This window comes from Procambarus clarkii, chromosome 7, assembly GCF_040958095.1.
Source record: "Procambarus clarkii isolate CNS0578487 chromosome 7, FALCON_Pclarkii_2.0, whole genome shotgun sequence".
NCBI classification, from domain to species: domain Eukaryota; kingdom Metazoa; phylum Arthropoda; class Malacostraca; order Decapoda; family Cambaridae; genus Procambarus; species Procambarus clarkii.
Window position 1 is genome coordinate 18,673,572 of NC_091156.1, and position 21,195 is coordinate 18,694,766.

The window sequence follows — 21,195 nt, forward strand, 5'->3', positions numbered from 1 at the left end:
ACTGTGTGTGTGGATAGGCAGGCAGGAGGGTTACTGTGTGTGTGGATAGGCAGGCAGGAGGGTTACTGTGTGTGTGGATAGGCAGGCAGGAGGGTTACTGTGTGTGGGGATAGGCAGGCAGGAGGGTTACTGTGTGTGGGGATAGGCAGGCAGGAGGGTTACTGTGTGTGGGGATAGGCAGGCAGGAGGGTTACTGTGTGTGTGGATAGGCAGGCAGGAGGGTTACTGTGTGTGTGGATAGGCAGGCAGGAGGGTTACTGTGTGTGTGGATAGGCAGGCAGGAGGGTTACTGTGTGTGTGGATAGGCAGGCAGGAGGGTTACTGTGTGTGTGGATAGGCAGGCAGGAGGGTTACTGTGTGTGTGGATAGGCAGGCAGGAGGGTTACTGTGTGTGTGGATAGGCAGGCAGGAGGGTTACTGTGTGTGTGGATAGGCAGGCAGGAGGGTTACTGTGTGTGTGTGGATAGGCAGGCAGGAGGGTTACTGTGTGTGTGTGGATAGGCAGGCAGGAGGGTTACTGTGTGTGTGGATAGGCAGGCAGGAGGGTTACTGTGTGTGTGGATAGGCAGGCAGGAGGGTTACTGTGTGTGTGGATAGGCAGGCAGGAGGGTTACTGTGTGTGTGGATAGGCAGGCAGGAGGGTTACTGTGTGTGTGGATAGGCAGGCAGGAGGGTTACTGTGTGTGTGGATAGGCAGGCAGGAGGGTTACTGTATGTGGCTAGGCAGGCAGGAGGGTTACTGTGTGTGGCTAGGCAGGCAGGAGGGTTACTGTGTGTGGCTAGGCAGGCAGGAGGGTTACTGTGTGTGGCTAGGCAGGCAGGAGGGTTACTGTGTGTGGCTAGGCAGGCAGGAGGGTTACTGTGTGTGGCTAGGCAGGCAGGAGGGTTACTGTGTCTGGATAGACAGGCAGGAGGGTTACTGTGTCTGGATAGACAGGCCGGAGGGTTACTGTGTCTGGATAGGCAGGCAGGAGGGTTACTGTGTGTGGATAGGCAGGCAGGAGGGTTACTGTGTGTGGATAGGTAGGCAGGAGGGTTACTGTGTGGGGATAGGCAGGCTGGAGGGTTACTGTGTGGGGCTAGGCAGGCAGGAGGGTTACTGTGTGTGGCTAGGCAGGCAGGAGGGTTACTGTGTGTGTGGATAGGCAGGCAGGAGGGTTACTGTGTGTGGCTAGGCAGGCAGGAGGGTTACTGTGTGTGGCTAGGCAGGAGGGTTACTGTGTGTGGCTAGGCAGGCAGGAGGGTTACTGTGTGTGGCTAGGCAGGCAGGAGGGTTACTGTGTGTGGCTAGGCAGGCAGGAGGGTTACTGTGTGTGGCTAGGCAGGCAGGAGGGTTACTGTGTGTGTGGATAGGCAGGCAGGAGGGTTACTGTGTGTGGCTAGGCAGGCAGGAGGGTTACTGTGTGTGGCTAGGCAGGCAGGAGGGTTACTGTGTGTGGCTAGGCAGGCAGGAGGGTTACTGTGTGTGGCTAGGCAGGCAGGAGGGTTACTGTGTGTGGCTAGGCAGGCAGGAGGGTTACTGTGTGTGGCTAGGCAGGCAGGAGGGTTACTGTGTGTGGCTAGGCAAGCAGGAGGGTTACTGTGTGTGGCTAGGCAGGCAGGAGGGTTACTGTGTGTGGCTAGGCAGGCAGGAGGGTTACTGTGTGTGGCTAGGCAGGCAGGAGGGTTACTGTGTGTGGCTAGGCAGGCAGGAGGGTTACTGTGTGTGGCTAGGCAGGCAGGAGGGTTACTGTGTGTGGCTAGGCAGGCAGGAGGGTTACTCAGTAGACAAAATATTGAAGTTCTTGCGAGGCAGGATCAGGTATAACATTTGGGGTTTACGGCTCATGCTCGGTGATATGGAAAATTTGTTTACTGAGAATTATATAAAATATATATAAATGTAATAATATCCCCTGTAAATTAATATAAATATAATCTCCAATATTGTAAACCATTTAAAGTAAAATAAGTATAACTTTAAGGTGTTTAAAGATCATGTTCTGTAATATTGAAACACTTGTTCACTGAGACTTATATTACTGTGTATGTAATGTAGTATTGCCTTCTAAAATTTATGTATATATGATTTGCATTGTATTTTATTAAATAAAGATAAGAAAAGCGACCATACTAGTCATAAATACTCATACTCCGCCCAAGAAAAACTGAAACAAGCAACACTTAGTCGTGTTGTCTACAGGGACGTCCCCCCTGCCCCAGCTGGTGGGACGTCCCCCCCCCCTCTGCCCCAGCTGGTGGGACGTCCCCCCTGCCCCAGCTGGTGGGACGTCCCCCCCCTGCCCCAGCTGGTGGGACGTCCCCCCCCCTCTGCCCCAGCTGGTGGGACGTCCCCCCCCTCTGCCCCATCTGGTGGGACGTCCCCCCCCTCTGCCCCAGCTGGTGGGACGTCCCCCCCCCGCCCCAGCTGGTGGGACGTCCCCCCCCCCCCGCCCCAGCTGGTGGGACGTCCCCCCCCGCCCCAGCTGGTGGGACGTCCCCCCCCCCCCGCCCCAGCTGGTGGGACGTCCCCCCCCCCGCCCCAGCTGGTGGGACGTCCCCCCCCCCCGCCCCAGCTGGTGGGACGTCCCCCCCCCCGCCCCAGCTGGTGGGACGTCCCCCCCCCCGCCCCAGCTGGTGGGACGTCCCCCCCCCCCGCCCCAGCTGGTGGGACGTCCCCCCCCCCCCCCCGCCCCAGCTGGTGGGACGTCCCCCCCCCCCGCCCCAGCTGGTGGGACGTCCCCCCCCCCGCCCCAGCTGGTGGGACTCCCCCCCCCCCGCCCCAGCTGGTGGGACGTCCCCCCCCCCCCCCGCCCCAGCTGGTGGGACGTCCCCCCCCCCGCCCCAGGTGGTGGGACGTCCCCCCCCGCCCCAGGTGGTGGGACGTCCCCCCCCGCCCCAGGTGGTGGGACGTCCCCCCCCCCGCCCCAGGTGGTGGGACGTCCCCCCCCCCGCCCCAGGTGGTGGGACGTCCCCCCCCCGCCCCAGGTGGTGGGACGTCCCCCCCCCCCCCCCCGCCCCAGCTGGTGGGACGTCCCCCCCCGTCCCAGCTGGTGGGACGTCCCCCCCCCCCGCCCCTGCTGGTGGGACGTCCCCCCCCCCGCCCCTGCTGGTGGGACGTCCCCCCCCGCCCCTGCTGGTGGGACGTCCCCCCCCCGTCCCAGCTGGTGGGACGTCCCCCCCCGCCCCTGCTGGTGGGACGTCCCGCCCCCCGCCCCTGCTGGTGGGACGTCCCGCCCCCCGCCCCTGCTGGTGGGACGTCCCGCCCCCCGCCCCAGCTGGTGGGACACCCCCCCTGCCCCAGCTGGTGGGACACCCCCCCTGCCCCAGCTGGTGGGACACCCCCCCTGCCCCAGCTGGTGGGACACCCCCCTGCCCCAGCTGGTGGGACACCCCCCTGCCCCAGCTGGTGGGACACCCTCCCTGCCCCAGCTGGTGGGACACCCTCCCTGCCCCAGTTGGTGGGACGTCCTCCCCCCCGTCCCAGCTGGTGGGACACCCTCCCTGCCCCAGCTGGTGGGACGTCCTCTCCCCCGTCCCAGCTGGGGGGACACCCCCAACAATAGCGCCTCGCAGAACCTTCAATACCACTCCTCATTTTCCTTAATTTTCCTTCTTTCCTCAACCATGGACCGCTGTGAGTGCCACTTACGTGCCATTGTTTACCCCCGGGGGGCACTCTGAGGCACTCTGACCATCTCCGGGGCGTAACCTCTCCACCTGCCCCTGCCTCCACCTGCCCCTGCCTCCACCTGCCCCCTGCCTCCACCTGCCCCCTGCCTCCACCTGCCCCCTGCCTCCACCTGCCCCCTGCCTCCACCTGCCCCCTGCCTCCACCTGCCTCCACCTCCCCCCTGCCTCCACCTCCCCCCTGCCTCCACCTCCCCGCTGCCTCCACCTTCCCCCTTCCTCCACCTCCCCCTGCCTCATCCTTATCCTATTGCTCCTGCAGGATACAACTGTATTTTGCTGTATTTCACAATTTATTGCGTACTTACCTCTTGCAGGTAATATTTCATGCATATATTTAATATCGTGCGGTTTTATGTTACAAATACAAATTAAAGATTAATTTTAATTAAAAAAGAAATTTATGTAGATGCATGATTAACGCATGGTGTCAGGGCTCAACACCGTCGCTACGGTGACTGAGCACATGTCAGGGGCTCAACACCGTCGCTACGGTGACGGAGCACATGTCAGGGGCTCAACACCGTCGCTACGGTGACTGAGCACATGTCAGGGGCTCAACACCGTCGCTACGGTGACTGAGCACATGTCAGGGGCTCAACACCGTCGCTACGGTGACGGAGCACATGTCAGCGCTCAACACCGTCGCTACGGTGACGGAGCACATGTCAGGGTTCAACACCAACACTACGGTGACGGAGCACATGTCAGGGGCTCACTACCGTCGCTACGGTGACGGAGCACATATCAGGGGCTCGACACCAACACTACGGTGACGGAGCACATATCAGCGCTCAACACCGTCGCTACGGTGACGGAGCACATGTCAGCGCTCAACACCGTCGCTACGGTAACGGAGCACATGTCAGTGCTCAACACCGTCACTACGGTGACGGAGCACATGTCAGCGCTCAACACCGTCGCTACGGTGACGGAGCACATGTCAGCGCTCAACACCGTCGCTACGGTGACGGAGCACATGTCAGTGCTCAACACCGTCGCTACGGTGACGGAGCACATATCGGGGTTGAGCGCCGTGTAAAGTCACCATCAAAACAGATCAAACAACATTAAACTTGGGCAACTGGCGCCAACTTTAACAATACACAGTTTAACGAATATACTCCACCTCCAGAGTGACGTTGTTTACCTACTGTGTAACAACTGGTTGTTTACCTACTGTGTAACAGCTGGTTGTTTACGTACTGTGTAACAGCTGGTTGTTTACGTACTGTGTAACAACTGGTTGTTTGGCTACTGTGTAACAACTGGTTGTTTGGCTACTGTGTAACAACTGGTTGTTTGGCTACTGTGTAACAGCTGGTTGTTTGGCTACTGTGTAACAGCTGGTTGTTTGGCTACTGTGTAACAACTGGTTGTTTGGCTACTGTGTAACAACTGGTTGTTTGGCTACTGTGTAACAACTGGTAGGGTTGTCTGATATCTGTGCAGCTTAGTAACACCAGGTAGTTAGGCGCCATCACCCTTTGCTGCTCAGTAGAAACAAGTAGACTGGCGCCATCACCCTGTGCTGCTCAGTAACACCAGGTAGCTAGGCGCCATCACCCTGTCCTGCTCAGTAACACCAGGTAGCTAGGCGCCATCACCCTGTGCTGCTGTGTCACGGGGGAAGACAAAGGACAGAGCCTCGTGGAGCTCCACCGGTGACACCGTCACTATTCTCTTTATTGCCACCTCTGTACTCCCTTTCCCTCGTGATGAAGTCGGCGCTTAACCCCTGAGTACACCAGCCTCAAAACACAGGGACCTCGCAGCACCTCTGGGGACTCACTAGGCTACCTTCAGTCCCCAGAAAGCGGGAGGCAGAACGACAGGTGTCCTTCGACTCAAATAGAAAACGGAACAGAACGTCACTTTTGTGAGTCGGTTTCATTTTAAAATACGTCCAAATTTGGCCATAGCGCGCATACCAGCCAAAAGTGACGTTATTTTTAAGAGGACGGGTTGTCAAAGAGCGGCCGGTGTCTACCTCGGACACCTGGTTATATAATTATCCAACTATTCCTGCGATCGTCGGGGTTCTCACCTGCGCTCAGCGTGGAGGAAATAGCATCAATATTCTGGTGCCAGATTCACGAAGCAATTACGCAAGTACTTACGAACGTGTACATCTTTCCTCAATCTTTGACGGCTTTGGTTACATTTATTAAACCGTTTACAAACATGAAAACTAACCAATCAACTGTTGTTATTGTTATAAACAGCCTTCTGGTGCTTCGGGGTTCATTAACTGTCTAATAATTGTAAACAAAGCCGCCAAAGATTGAGCAAAGATGTACAGGTTCGTAAGTGCTTGCGTTACTGCTTCGTGAATCTGGCTCCCTGGTCCTCTTGAAACGTGAGGCTACGTTCCCCGATTTCAATAAATCTTTATTCCTGAACTTAAGTGGTCGACACCCTACTGTCAGGCTTCACATATAAATGCCGTGGCATAACCGTAATGAAGGTACATGCAAACACAGCGTTTAAAACTAAGAGGAACATTTACTGACCAAAGGAATACATAACTAATAATTTGTCTTGAATAGCCTCTATCAAGCCTGCAATCAACGGCCGCTCTCGACCATCATTAATACTAACGTTACTCAATTTACATTTAGAGTCTCAATGTATCCTACCACACGAGTGTATACAATTGTATAATAATACATTCCTACAGGTTCCCTTGGGAACGCCTATTCAACAAGTGGGAAGGGGAGGGCAGATTACTTATCTAAGAAACATAAGAACAAGGTAACTGCAGAAGGCCTATTGGCCCATACGAGGCAGCTTCTATCTATAACCACACAATCCCACTCATAAACATGTCCAACCTTCGCTTGAAACAATCGAGGGACCCCACCTCCACCACGTTACGCGGTAAATGGTTCCACAAATCAACAACCCTGTTACCGAACCAGTATTTACCCAAGTCTTTCCTAAATCTAAACGATGACGTCTCCAGTGGTCCGTAGCCCCTATGGGTCGCCAGCTCACTAAAGTCTCATCACTACATCCTCGGCTGCCACCTGGCTCCCACTCATCCTCGTCTAACCTTGGGTAACAGACGGGGCGCCGATGCTCTCGTCACACTGGGGGACACGGTCACTGGGGTATCCAACGCTGGTGTCAACACTGGATTTCCCCTCGACCCTCTTCGTCCCGCGGGATATACCTTTCCCCGGTATATCTTGAGGTTATCTTGAGATGATTTCGGGGCTTAGCGTCCCCGCGGCCCGGTCCTCGACCAGGGCCTCCTTTTTGTTACACCCCCAAGAAGCAGCCCATAGAAGCTGTCTAACTCCCAGGTACCTATTTACTGCTAGGTAACAGGGGCATCAGGGTGAAAAACTTTTTGCCTATTTGTCTCCGCCTCCACCGGGGATAGAGCGCGCAACCTCAGGACTACTAATCGGAAGCCATGTCCACTCAGCTAGCAGGCGCCCCCTGGTTATTATAGATGTGTTTAGCATCAAAAAAACGAGTGGCCTCAGCTTCGATGGCACAGTTAAATAAAACCCTCCCTTCCTAGGGTCACAGTCGACGTTCCACTTGCCTCTACAGGTGAACATCAAAAGGGACACTTGCTTACAGTGACCCGTGTCGTGTCTTTACTAGCTTTTCAACGGCTACTCCTTGAGGATTGATACACCCGGAGTCGATACCACTTCCAGCGCTCACTGGTCGGGACTGTCACTTGGCTTCGACGGTCAGTCCATTCGCGTTGACCCACCAAGATCCAAGTGAAGGTACTTTGCAATTCCCTCCACTGAATCTGGCATGCTGTCGGCTTTCTTCTACTCTCAGCAGGTTCCTTCGTCGACGATACTCGTTCGACCTTATTCTAAAAAGGTCCCCTTGGCGCCTCAGTGACTAGTACGGGCTATTCATGCCCGTGCCACCTCTTGGGTAGCTTAATCAATCAATCTCAGTGTGGCCGGAGTCCTGTTGCCTCTCTTCTGAGCTCTCGCCACTTAAGTTCCAAATCTGCCGATTTCCGCGAGAGCGCCAAAGGACCAAGGTCACAACCTCCCCGCCGAAGTCTAGCTGAACAGTGAGCCGGGCTCCGCTCCTTTGGGCGCCCGCCAATGACGTCACAGAAAGCTCATCGCCGATTGGCTGAGCAGCTGAGCCCCCACCAGTCACCTCTCACTTTATATAAACTTAAGGCATGTGTCGCTGCACTCCACCAAGCCCCGGGTCAGTGTTCAGTCCCCGACCGTCCAAATGGTTGGGCACCATTCCTTTCCTCCCCTCCCCCCCCGTCCGATCCCAAATCCTTTATCCCGGCCCCTTCCCAGTGTTATATAGTCGTAATGCCTTGGTGCTTTCTCCCTATATTTCCCTTCCATCAAGCCCCGATGTGTTGCTGTCTGCCCGGGCGACATTTTGTTGTGTAATCTGCCACAATTTACACCTTTACACCCAAATATCACGCAAGATTGTGTATAAAACTCGTTCCTTCTTAACTTAAATTAAAGCTTGGGCCGTCTGCGAACTTTCTAGTGGGTAAAAATGACTGTTGAGGCCGGAAAGGACTGTTATTAGACGGCGATCATAGCATCAGCAACACCGGGGTGCACGGCGTCTTCACCCTGTGTTGCTCGGTAACACAAGGTAGCCCGGCGTCTTCACCCTGTGTTGCTCGGTAACACAAGGTAGCCCGGCGTCTTCACCCTGTGTTGCTCGGTAACACAAGGTAGCCCGGCGTCTTCACCCTGTGTTGCTCGGTAACACAAGGTAGCCCGGCGTCATCACCCTGTGCGGCTCGGTAACACAAGGTAGCCCGGCGTCTTCACCCTGTGTTGCTCGGTAACACCAGGTAGCCCGGCGTCATCACCCTGTGCTGCTCGGTAACACAAGGTAGCCCGGCGTCATCACCCTGTGCTGCTCGGTAACACCAGAGAAGAGGAAAATAGACAGAGGAGAAAGTGTGAGAGAGCGAGTAACTAGAGGGGGCGTGTTTCTGTAGCTAGAGGGCGTTCCTATAAATGTGCATGTAACTATGGGGGGGCATGCGTGCACATGCGTGACCTACATGAACTATATACAGACCGTGACGACAGGCGCAGGGCTAGGGGGACCCTGCCGTAGTGACGGTCCTGCTGGCGTTCCGTGTCCGGAGAAAATGCCCAGCTCGGATAATTAGTCATAAAGCCCAGATTAGTGGGCACAAGCGTTGTTCACGCCCCACCCAAGTTATATATCACTCATACAAGAAACACAACACGAAACAAATATTATATATATATATATATATTATATATATATATATATATATATATATATATATATATATATATATATATATTTATATATATGACAATGTCAGACCACGGAGGAAAATGAAACAGGAATTTCCTTAAGTACTTTCGTATATTAAATACATCTTTAGAAGGAATTCTTAATCACGTGTTTATTTTCGTGATATACACACATTATTATATATATATATATATAATATATATACATATATATATATATGTCGTACCTAATAGCCAGAACACACTTCTCAGCCTACTATTCAAGGCCCGATTTGCCTAATAAGCCAAGTTTTCATGAATTAATGTTTTTTCGTCTACCTAACCTACCTAACCTAACCTAACCTAGCTTTTTTTGGCTACCTAACCTAACCTTACCTATAAATATAGGTTAGGTTAGGTTAGGTAGGGTTGGTTAGGTTCGGTCATATATCTACTTTAATTTTAACTCCAATAAAAAAAAATTGACCTCATACATAGAGAAAAGGGTAGCTTTATCATTTCATAAGAAAAAAATTATAGTAAATATATTAATTCAGGAAAACTTGGCTTATTAGGCAAATCGGGCCTTGAATAGTAGGCTGAGAAGTGAGTTCTGGCTACTAGGTACGACATATATATATATATATATTATATAAAAGTTTGTGAGGGTACCACCTCTGGTGCCAATGTGGGGACCCATAGCCTCGGAGAAGAAAATAAAAAGTATTCAGAGACCTTGTGGTTTCTCACTGAACACTAATATTATCTTCTACCACCCCCATTCTTTTGTATGTACACATATATATTTACTTTATTTGAACTTTGTTACAAAAAAGGAGTTACATATGGGTTACAAAGATGGTTATATATATATATAATATATATATATATATATATATATATATATATATATATATATGTCGTACCTAGTAGCCAGAACGCACTTCTCAGCCTACTATGCAAGGCCCGATTTGCCTAATAAGCCAAAATTTCATGAATTAATTGTTTTTCGACTACCTAACCTACCTAACCTAACCTAACTTTTTCGGCTACCTAACCAAACCTAACCCATAAAGATAGGTTAGGTTAGGTTGGGTATGGTTGGTTAGGTTCGGTCATATATCTACGTTAATTTTAACTCCAGTAAAAAAAAATGACCTCATACATAATGAAATGGGTAGCTTTATCATTTCATAAGAAAAAAATTTGAAAAAATATATTAAAGAAGAAAAACTTGGCTTATTAGGCAAATCGGGCCTTGACTAGTAGGCCAAAAAGTGAGTTCTGGCTACTAGGTACGACATATATATATATATATATATATATATATATATATATATATATATATATATAATTTTATATCACGTGATTCAACAAGAGGCTCACAAGTCACTTAATGGTGAGTCACACAGTTACTAGTCTTGCTCCACACCCACCCAACTGGGCGGCAGCTTTACAGTCATGTGCTCCACACCCACCCAACTGGGCGGCAGCTATACAGTCATGTGCTCCACACCCACCCAACTGGGCGGCAGCTTTACAGTCATGTGCAGGCTGCACCTACAGTAAGCAAATTTTGGATACTTCGCTAAGATTCCTGGCAGTACATCATTATGAATGAAGTACTTACACATTTCTTGGACTCCACTGATAGTGTTATCTCTGAATTTTGCTATTTGTTCACATTCCATTATATAATGACGCAAAGTATGCGAATAGTTCTGTTGACAGAGTTTACATTTAGTCAGATCTACATCAGCAGATGTTACAAACTGCCAGAGGTACTTGTAGCCGAGCCTAAGCCTAGCAGTGGTAATATCTAGAAGTCTGCTAACCTTATTGGATGACCCATAGACGTGCGGTTCTTCCTGCATAATAGAATGATGATAGATGGAGCAACTCGTGTACACTTCACTTTGCCTCAACTCGGTAGAGATATGCAGGCGATGAGTCACAATAACGTGGCTAAAGTATGTTGACCAGACCACACACTAGAAGGTGAAGGGACGACGACGTTTCGGTCCGTCCTGGACCATTCTCAAGTCGATTGTCACAATCGACTTGAGAATGGTCCAGGACGGACCGAAACGTCGTCGGTAGAGATTTCGTTATCCGGTGCTGTAGGGTGAAGTCTGGGTCTGAGCGTAGGTGTTACGGCCCTCTCGGGACGCAACGGGGTTCTTACTCTGATGTAGTTAGAGGAATATATATATCCGGCCCCAAGCCAGCAGAGGCTATCAAGGGATGCGATCCGTGACGCAAGTAACTTAAAGGGAGTAGGGAAAGAAAGGTAAGAACTTAATATAATATAATGTTCACCTTCACCGTTTAATATATATAATAAAAGAGTACACAAGGGGGAGGGGTATTAACACTTTACAAGGGGATCAACACTGTAGTCTTCTGCTGGAGACTATGGATCCTCGCAGCTAGGTGCTGAGTCCGCGGTGCTTACTTCGTGGCCTCAAGACGTGTCCTCTGAGAACGCCGAGTCTACCCTGGCCACAGGTCAGCCACAACACAGGTCCACTGGGGGCACCGTCGTGGAGGCCGTCAACCACACGTCCAGCAGGTCTGCTGGCAGGTACAGAGCCACCAAGGCTGGTACGGCCACTCCACGAACGATATAAGGGGTACGCCCTAGACAGGAGTCTCGTGTGATATCACCAATCACCCTCCTGTCCTCAATACCCCAGTGGATTATCGTCTCCAACCGTCGGTCCCGGGTAAATCCTTCCACTGCCACTCCACTGGCAGGCTTAACACTCCACAGTGTTCTTCCGGGGGGGGACGACGTCACAACAGCTGCAGCAAACTTCACTGTATGGAGACTGGCTGCCTCGGGTAGACTGACTACACCTTCAACACAGTGGTCCCAGGTCGGCTCTGTAAACAGACACGTCATCAATAACTGGGACACTAATACACCACACTCACAGGCTCAGATACTAACGCCTGACGTATCCAGTCCATAGATGGCGCTGTCGTCGGAGCACCACCTCACCAGAGGTCAGGAGCGGCGGTGTTGAGTGCTGAACCAGACTGGAAACTGGTCCTCGAGGCCAGTACACGCTGTCCTCACTAGGTGTCGTCGTTCGTTTGGCGGGGGTTTCGGGAGCTGACCCACAGATGGCGTGGTTGTCACTGCTCCAGGCTCGGACGCTGGATCCGAGTTCGTAACAGTAGGCAAGGTATTGAAGTAGTTATTCTGTATATTTAGGGAGGGGGGCTCTTTTCTTTTATGAGTATAGCTTTCAGTGTTTGCAGTCTAGACTACAAACACTGGAAGAGGAAGAGACAGAGAGAGAGACAGAGACAGAGACAGAGAGAGAGAGACAGAGAGAGAGAGAGAGAGAGAGAGAGAGAGAGAGAGAGGGAGGGAGAGTGAACACTGTTTGGCCACACAAGACGCGAGACTTGGCCACACAAGACGCGAGACTTGGCCTCACAAGACGCGAGACTTGGCCACACAAGACGCGAGACTTGGCCACACAAGACGCGAGACTTGGCCACACAAGACGCGAGACTTGGCCACACAAGACGCGAGACTTGGCCACACAAGACGCGAGACTTGGCCACACAAGACGCGAGACTTGGCCACACAAGACGCGAGACTTGGCCACACAAGACGCGAGACTTGGCCACACAAGACGCGAGACTTGGCCACACAAGACGCGAGACTTGGCCACACAAGACGCGAGACTTGGCCACACAAGACGCGAGACTTGGCCACACAAGACGCGAGACTTGGCCACACAAGACGCGAGACTTGGCCACACAAGACGCGAGACTTGGCCACACAAGACGCGAGACTTGGCCACACGAGACTTGGCCACACGAGACTTGGCCACACGAGACTTGGCCACACGAGACTTGGCCACACGAGACTTGGCCACACGAGACTTGGCCACACGAGACTTGGCCACACGAGACTTGGCCACACGAGACTTGGCCACACGAGACTTGGCCACACGAGACTTGGCCACACGAGACTTGGCCACACGAGACTTGGCCACACGAGACTTGGCCACACGAGACTTGGCCACACGAGACTTGGCCACACGAGACTTGGCCACACAAGACATGAGACTTGGCCACACAACATAGACCGCTGGCAACTGTCAGAAAGTAAACACAGGGACCAAATACAGTAAAGATCTCCCAGGAGAGTGTATGGTGATGAAGTTATGAACAAAGAACAAGAACTACCATCACACTATAACACCATACGACTCTTTAATATCACAACACTCGCATCTCTCGGAAAAAAATTCAAGAATCAACAATTATAAAAACACAACCACCACCACAAACCTTTCAAAATTAAATTTAACAATGAACTCGAGATTAATGAATAATTAACCACGATGATCATAGGAGTGTGTCGAGGGGGCTCACGCTGAGCCTAAGTCCTAAGTCCTTAGGACTTAGGACCTGTCCTAAGTCCTTAGGACTTAGGACCTGTCCTAAGTCCTAAGTCCTGTGTAGTGTCGTGACCTTTTATATATCTTGAGGTTATCTTGAGATGATTTCGGGGCTTTAGTGTCCCCGCGGCCCGGTCTTTGACCAGGCCTCCACCCCCAGGAAGCAGCCCGTGACAGCTGACTAACACCCAGGTACCTATTTTACTGCCAGGTAACAGGGGTATAGGGTGAAAGAAGCTTTGCCCATTGTTTCTCGCCGGCGCCTGGGATCGAACCCAGGACCACAGGATCACAAGTCCAGCGTGCTGTCCGCTCGGCCGACCGGCTTCCTTATAGGGGTAGAGGCTCTAAAACTATCATAAAAGTCGTGCAAGACTGCAACAGACGCGAGAGTATTATTAATCACTCCAGACAGCCCGCCACAATAAGGCTTCACACACTCCTTTGTTCCTGTGTCTCAGTAATATAGTCATTAATCTTGTCGACCTGTGGACTATTAATACTGGTCACGTGACCCCTTTATGACCTTTCGTCTTGATTACCAAATGTAAAATACTAGACAATACAGTTAGGTGGAACAGATAACACATTGTGATAGATTAGGGCAAGACTTGATGTGTGTACCTTGTGCTAGACAAGCTACACTCGGTTATTTTCTTCAGGTTATCTTGAGATGATTTCGGGGCTTAGCGTCCTCGCGGCCCGGTCCACGACCAGGCCTACTGTTTGTTACACCCCCCACCCAGGAAGCAGCCCGTAGCAGCTGTCTAACTCCCAGGTACCTATTTACAGCTAGGTAACAGGGCATCAGGGTGAAAGAAACTCTGCCAATTTGTTTCCACCTCCACCGGGGATCGAACCCGGAACCTCAGGACGACGTATCCGAAGCGCTATCCACTCAGCTGTCAGGCTCTAGTTATCTTGAGGTTATCTTGAGATGATTTCGGGGCTTTAGTGTGCCCGCGGCCCGGTCCTCGACCAGGCCTCCACCCCCAGGAAGCAGCCCGTGACAGCTGACTAACACCCAGGTACCTATTTTACTGCTAGGTAACAGGGGCAGAGGGTGAAAGAAACTCTGCCCATTGTTTCTCGCCGGCGCCTGGGATCGAACCCAGGACCACAGGATCACAAGTCCAGCGTGCTGTCCGCTCGGCCAACACTCAGGTGTCACATAAATGAAGCAAGAGTGTAAGCAGGTGTAGAGGCAGCACACGACACAGGGTCAATAACACTGCCAGAGCCAACACAGTGTTTTTAATAAATGGTTCTCAATATGTTTAAAAGTCAGAGTCGTGCCTATACAGTGAGTACTAACCGGACGGTCCAATAACCCGAGACACCAAAAAACACTTCAGCCCCTCAAAGGCAGAGAGAACCAAAAACTGGGAGGTAATCACACGGGAACCCTGACAAAGGGACACATTTAGCACAACACGCCAAGCATTTCACACACACACACACACACACACACACACACACACACACACACACACACACACACACACACACACACACAGCGTTATATGACAAAGAGTGCTGGGAAGACGGGACACCACGAGCGTAGCTCTCATCCTGTAACTACACTTAGGTAATTACACACACACACACACACACACACACACACACACACACACACAGCGTTATATGACAAAGAGTGCTGGGAAGACGGGACACCACGAGCGTAGCTCTCATCCTGTAACTACACTTAGGTAATTACACACACACACACACACACACACACACACACACACACACACACACACACACACACACTCACTCTCCCAAACACTTACTCTTACATACACACACTCTTACACACTCATATACTTAAATACACACACGTCGTTGGAAGCCAGGTTAGGGGGGGACATGATCACCACATACAAGATTCTCAAAAGAATTGATAAGGTGGACAAAGACCGTTTAACACAAGGGGCACGCGCACTAGGAGACACAGGTGGAAATTGAGTGCCCAAATGAGCCATAAAGACATTAGAAAGAATTTGTTTAGTATCAGAGTAGTTAATAAATGGTATGCATTAGGAATTGATGTGGTGGAGGCTGATTCCATACACAGTTTCAAGTGTAGATATGCTAGAGCCCAATTGACTCAGGAACCTGTACACCTGTTGATTGACGGTTGAGAGGCGGGACCAGAGAGTCGAAGCTCAACCCCCGCAAGCACAAAGAGGTGAATGCACTCACACGTTTTGAGGATGATGGAAAATTAAACAGAATCACGACACATTAAATTTGTATAAAATATCTTGTGCTGACTGAATAAGGTTCAAGGATGGTTGTAGAGATGGCTACCAGACTTAAACCCAAATAAATGCAAGATATTGAGAATTGGGGAGGGACAAACAAGGCCCACTGAAAAGAATGAACCGAAAACGAGACGATTTCCAGAAACCACAAAAGAAAAGGACATGGATGTTATGAATCCACTACTCCACCTGTTTAACAAGTCATTCCTAAGTGGAGTGTTGCCCACACAATGGAAACACGCAATAATTATTCCCATACCGAAGCCTAATGACCCTGGTAATTACAGACCTATCAGCCTCGTGTCATGCACTTGCAAGATGCTTGAAAGGATCATCCTAAACCGACTGTTGCACAAAATAGGCAGGTTAGGGGAGGGGGTCAATGGATTTGTTAAAGGACGGAGCACAGCAAATTGTATAGTTAATTACTTGGCTAATGACACGGCTAGGTACTCTGTATTTGTTGACATCAAAGGAGCCTTCGACAAAGCACAGGGGATTGCGATCCTGGACGAGCTTGCATGCATGGGTGTCAAGGGGAGACTCATGAAATGGGTTGAAGACTACCTCACAGGAAGGAAAGCCAAGGTTTGCTTCAATGGAGCAGTCTCCAGAACAATGAATATGGAACTCGGGACCCCCCAAGGCGGAGTCTTAAGCCCTACACTATTCAATGTACTTATGAACGCCATTGCAAATATTGATTTTCCGGAAGGAACACAACAAGTGGGATATGCAGATGATGTCCTAATACAAGCTCCCACCTTGGGAAAAATTGAACAGTCCATTGAACTCCTCGGAAGGAAATGTATTGAGCTCGGTTTCACTCTCTCCACAAACAAGACGAAGGCATACTCCCATCACAAGCGGAGAGCAAATGAAGAACTGCAAATTAATGGTGTAACACTTGAATGGGTTGACCACTATCGGTACCTTGGCGTCACTGTCGGCTCTAACAAGGGAAAGAAAGAGGAGCTCAACCAACTCATAGGAACATGCAAAAGTCGACTCAGGGCACTGAAAGCTATGACCTGGAATGGACATGGAGCCTCTATTGCCGTGCTCAAAATGATGTACACAGCCTATGTGCGCTCCGTCATAGACTATGCCGCACCAGTACTGTGCACCTACTCCCAAAGCGATATGAAAAGGCTTGAAAGCATTCAAAATGAAGCCATGCCAATCATTCTTGGAGTCCCAAGAACTGCCAAAACGTCTAATCTACGAGAGGAGTTGTCCCTTCCCAGTATTAAAAGCAGAATTCAGGAGCTGAATGCTAAGCTTGCAATTAAGATAGCCAGAGATCCCCATTACAATGATATTGCCAAGAAAAAACTGAGCTCTGTGCTACTTTCAGGGGGAAACAGGAGAAGCAAAAAATGGCATCACAGAGCAGTCTGCTACCTTGAAGAGCTTCACCTGCTTGAGCAAGCCCGTGAGCTCCTGCCTGTAGAGAGGTTACCTCCCTGGGAGGATGACTCATGCAAGATCATCATCAATGAAATGACAATGAAAAAATCCAACATGATACCACAAGAAATGAGGCACAAGTATCTCGAGGAAATTTATAAAGAAGCCGGAGATGAACTAGATCAAATCTACACTGACGGGTCATCTAATCCTATCAATGGCAGGGCTGGTGCAGCATACACGGTAATCAAGGATAATACCTTCCAACGCAGAAATGAAGAAAAAGCACGTATTGAGAACTATGCCTCTTCAACGCAAGCAGAGCTAACTGCCATTGTTATGGCGTTAAGGTTTCTTGAACGGAACACTAATGGTGCAGTGATTTGCACCGATTCAAAAGCAGCACTGCAAAGCCTAAGTAAAAATCAGACAGAAAATCTTGCAATAGTCGCTGAAATCAAGAGAGCTGTGAGAGTACTTACCAACCAGGGAAGAGTCATCAAGTTTCTGTGGATCCCCTCCCATGTTGGAATATGTGGGAATGAACGAGCAGATGTGCTGGCTGCTGAAGGCGCTGAAGGAGACCATATTGAATACTTCATACCCAAGACTCAACTACAAATTAGAGGTATTATCAGGCAACATCACCGTGACAAGGTAACTGAGGAAAGGAGGATAGAAGCACAAACCAGTGAATCTGTACGATGGTACAACATGGTTGCAGCTGGCAATCCCAATCAGTATGGCCGAAGAGGAAGGAGGACGACGAGGGAGAGAATCTGTAATAGCGAGAATCCGTCTTGGATACAAATATCCATGGAGATTTGGAATGGAAACAACAGTTGATCAGCGAAGTTGCAGCATCTGTGGTGAGAGTGATGGACACCGCCTTGACCACTATCTACGTGAATGTGAACACCTGAGAGATATTAGGAATAACTGTAGAATAATAAACCCCACATTGTTTGAGTTAGGAAAACACTTTTTGTCAAATGTTGATACTGTTCTTAAAAGATTTCCCAATTTTGCACCCGCAAGATAACGTAAGCTTTTAAGGGTTGATAAATGTTAATCTTCTTGTTTGAGGAGCTGTTCACTTGAGACAGTTAAGCAAGTCCCAGCTGTGTCTGGGTACAAGTGACAGGATGAACAACCCAGCGGGTTTTCTTCCTATTGGGGAGTGTTGTACATGCTGCTATGGCGGTATGTTCACTCACAAGATGAGTGGCGCTGCCCAATAAACTCGCCCCTCGGGGCAAAATTAAAATTAAAAAATATCTTAACTTACAGATGCCTACATGAAAGGGATATCATCAGCAGCATATGTGAAACTGGCAAGCATAGGAAGAGCATTCACAAACCCGGGGAAGGAGGCCATCACAACATTGTATTCGACATATGAGTATATGTCGCCCTAGCATGGAAGACCCGCCCACCTGTACAAAAATAAACCAAACTAAAAACGTCAGATGCAGACGAGGAGTCACAGTAACGTGGCTGACATGTTGACCAGACCACACACTAGAAGGTGAAGGGACGACCACGTTTCGGTCCGTCCTGGACCATTCTCAAGTCGATAAAAACGTCAGAGTTAAGCAGCTAGGCGAGTACCACAGTCGGCACACTTATGCTATCAGTAAATATTTCAACCTGTTCTCAGGGGAGGAAATCCACTCACGGGAATGGATTGAAAACTACTAAATAATTTGTGTTATTATCTAGTCTATCTAGCCGTGGTTAGGTTAAAGTTAGTTTAGGTTACGGTTAGGTTAAATTAGGTTAGGTTTCATTACGTTTTGTTTCGTTAATACAGTATATTACTGACGATAGTGTGGAATATGGAAATCAAAAACTGCTTCAGTGTACCCGAGAATTTCTTTTACAGAAAACCAAATTCGTCATAGAACATTATTAGCATATACTTTTTTGTATTTTAAACCAACGATTTATAATAAAGTTATAACTTCAGAATAATTTATTTTTAGGACAAAGCTTCACTTGTCAGTTTACATGTAGACTATATACAGAACCGTAATTTGCTTTCAGACCATCACAAATATCTAGATAACTATCCAGGTGACTTAAGAAGGGGATGTGGTTGCTCATGGTAATGGATTTGCTGTGAGGACGGGCTGAGTATTACAGAGGTCATATCTAAGGAGCTGGTTGGTGGTAAACAAGAGTACCTGTCAGTAAGCGCCCTCATTTACGCGGGAAACATTATAGTCAGAGAAGTCGTCGTTTTCTCTTACTTCTCCTTCAGCCTTCTGCTTCGTCCTTCATCCTTCTTCATTCTTTTCATTCATCCTTCTCCTTCCTCGTTACTTAACTTACCCCCCCTCCCTCCTCCCCCCCCTCCCCGGGGCACTAAACAACCCCTCTACAAGAGAAACAAAACACTGCGCCACTACACCCCATTAAAAAAAAAGAATTACTCTGCTATTTCAATTAAGGTTCTGTCGGGCATGAAATTCCTTAACTGTTTCTCATAGGTTTCACCAGACTCCCGAGGCATCCATGGGAGTAGGGGAGGAAGATGGTAGCGGGGGGGGGAGGGTGAATATGGAGGGGGAGATGGGGGGGAGATGGGGGGGGGAGGGGCAGAGGGGGGAGGGGATCGCAGGGAAAGTGGTATTCAAAGAGAGGAATGTGTTCTATGGATACTTCAGGAGCAGGTGGTGGGCCAGGGTACTGCAGGTGGTGGGCCAGGGTACTGCAGGTGGTGGGCCAGGGTACTGCAGGTGGTGGGCCAGGGTACTGCAGGTGGTGGGCCAGGGTACTGCAGGTGGTGGGCCAGGGTACTGCAGGTGGTGGGCCAGGGTACTGCAGGTGGTGGGCCAGGGTACTGCAGGTGGTGGGTCACGGTACTGCAGGTGGTGGGTCAGGGTACTTCAGGTGGTGGGTCACGGTACTGCAGGTGGTGGGTCAAGGTACTGCAGGTGGTGGGTCAAGGTACTGCAGGTGGTGGGTCAAGGTACTGCAGGTGTGGTGGGTCATCATCCTATCAACCTAGCATTACTAAGCGTCAAATATCTCCTCCTGACTGGCTGTATCATCAGATATCCCCGTTCAATCCCCGACCGTCCCAGTGCACCATTCCTTTCCCTCCGTCCCATCCCAAATCCTTATCCTGACCACATGGACGGTCGGGGATTGAACGCCGACCTGCATGACGCCAAATCGTCCACCACAAGTTGTTGTTGAATCACGCCATTACTATCCAGAAGTTGAGGACGGGGAGAAGTTTCCTCAGCGCTTGCTTAACTGCTTCATGAATCTGGCCCCTTGTGTGTGGTATCTTTGCCCGACATGACTGAACATTCCCCGACATGACTGGACATTCCCCGACATGACTAATCATACCCTGACATGACTGAACATTCCCCTGACATGACTGAACATTCCCCTGACATGACTGAACATTCCTGACATGACTGAACATTCCCTGACATGACTGGACATTCCCTGACATGACTGGACATTCCCTGACATGACTGAACATTCCCCTGACATGACTGAACATTCCCCTGACATGACTAATCATTCCCCTGACATGACTGAACATTCCCCTGACATGACTGAACATTCCCTGACATGACTGAACATTCCCCTGACATGACTGGACATTCCCTGACATGACTGAACATTCCCTGACATGACTGAACATTCCCTGACATGACTGAACATTCCCTGACATGACTGAACATTCCCTGACATGACTGAACATTCCCTGACATGACTGAACATTCCCCGACATGACTGAACATTCCCCTGACATGACTGAACATTCCCCTGACATGACTGAACATTCCCCTGACATGACTGGACATTCCCCTGACATGACTGGACATTCCCCTGACATGACTGGACATTCCCCTGACATGACTGGACATTCCCCGACATGACTGGACATTCCCCGACATGACTGGACATTCCCCGACATGACTGGACATTCCCCGACATGACTGGACATTCCCCTGACATGACTGAACATTCCCCTGACATGACTGAACATTCCCCTGACATGACTGAACATTCCCCTGACATGACTGGACATTCCCCTGACATGACTGGACATTCCCCTGACATGACTGGACATTCCCCGACATGACTGGACATTCCCCGACATGACTGGACATTCCCCGACATGACTGGACATTCCCCGACATGACTGGACATTCC

At 50.2% G+C, this 21,195-nt stretch overlaps 1 protein-coding gene across 1 annotated transcript in view; it reads right to left on the reverse strand.

Moving 5' to 3' along the window:
* Positions 1-21,195, reverse strand: part of LOC123761386 (uncharacterized) — a 348,122-nt gene that overhangs the window by 158,376 nt on the left and 168,551 nt on the right. The window lies entirely within an intron of this gene.